Source organism: Otolemur garnettii, unplaced genomic scaffold (genome assembly GCF_000181295.1).
Source record: "Otolemur garnettii isolate 467f Iridium unplaced genomic scaffold, OtoGar3 scaffold00029, whole genome shotgun sequence".
Taxonomy (NCBI): domain Eukaryota; kingdom Metazoa; phylum Chordata; class Mammalia; order Primates; family Galagidae; genus Otolemur; species Otolemur garnettii.
The window spans coordinates 3,374,251-3,375,724 of record NW_003852424.1 but is presented as its reverse complement, the minus strand read 5'-3'; positions in this window follow the sequence as shown (position 1 = coordinate 3,375,724).

The window sequence follows — 1,474 nt, the reverse complement described above, 5'->3', positions numbered from 1 at the left end:
GGATAGAGTCCTTGACTGCTTTTTCAGCTTGGCTGCTGTTGGTATATACAAAGGGTACAGATTTATGAGTGTTGATTTTGTAACCTGAGATGCTGCTGTATTCCTTGATCACTTCTAGGAGTTTTGTAGTAGAATCCCTGGTGTTTTCCAGATATACTATCATATCATAAGTCTTTCTATCTTTTTGATGAAGGTATTTATTGCTATAAATGTCCTTCTGAGAATTTTTTTAACTGTATCCCCTAGGATTTGGTAAGTTGTGTTTCCATTTTAATTTGTATTATGGAATTCTAAAGTTTCATTTGTAATTTCTTCATTAACCCATTTGTTGTTTGGGAACATGTTGTTTAATTCTGTGAATTTGTGCAGTTTCCAATCAATGTTCCTTCTGTTATTGATTTCTAGTTTTATTCCATTGTGGTCAAAAAAGATACTTGATACTATTTCAATTCTTTTTTTTAAGACTTGTTTTGTGAGCTCGCATATGGTTTATCCCAGAGAGATTTTTATGTACTGTTGAGAAAAATGTGTATTCTGTAGCTGTTGGATGGAATGTTCTGTAAATGTCTGTTCCATCCATTTGTCTTGAGTACAATTTAACTCTGATGTTTCTCTGATGATTTTTTATCTGAATGTTCTGTCCACTGCTGGTGTTGAAATTCTCTAATATTATTGTACTTATCTTCTTGCTATATTTACCCTTTTGTCAATGTATAATGACTTTGTCTTTTTTTAACCATTCTTGGCTTAAAGTCTGTTTTATCTGATACAAGTATAGCTACTTCTATGTTTTTTTGGTTTCCATTTGCATGGAATATCTTTTTCCATATCTTCACTTTCAGTGTGCATGTCTTTATAGGTGAAGTGAGTTTCTTGTAGTAGCATATATTAGGTTTTGGTGTTTTGTTTGAGTCAAAGTTTCGCTCACCTGGGCTAGAGTGCCATGTCCTTCACTTAGCTCACAGCAACCTCAAACTCCTGAATAACTGGGACCATAGGTACCTGCCACTATCCTTGGCTAATTTTTCTATTTTTAGTAGAGACAGGTCTCACTCTTGCTGAGGCTGGTCTCCAACTCCTGCGTTCACACAATCTTCCATCTTGGCCTCCCAGAGTGCTAGGATTACAGACATGAGAAAATGTGCCTGGTTAGTGTTTTGTTTTGTTTTGTTTTGTTTTTAGAGACAGAGTCTCAGGCTGTCACCCTCGGCAGAGTACCATAGCATCACAGCTCACAGCAACCTCCAGCTCTTGGGGTTAGGCAATTCTCTTGCCTTAGCCTCCCAAGAAGCTGGGACTACAGGTGCCATCACAACGCCCAGCTATTTTTTGTTGCAGTTTGGCCGGGGCCGGGTTCGAACTTGCCACCCTTGGTATATGGGGCCAGTACCCTACTCACTAAGCCACAAGTGCCACCCCCTTTTTCTTTTTTTTAATGCATCCAGTCACTCTATGTCTTTTTTTCTCTTTTTCT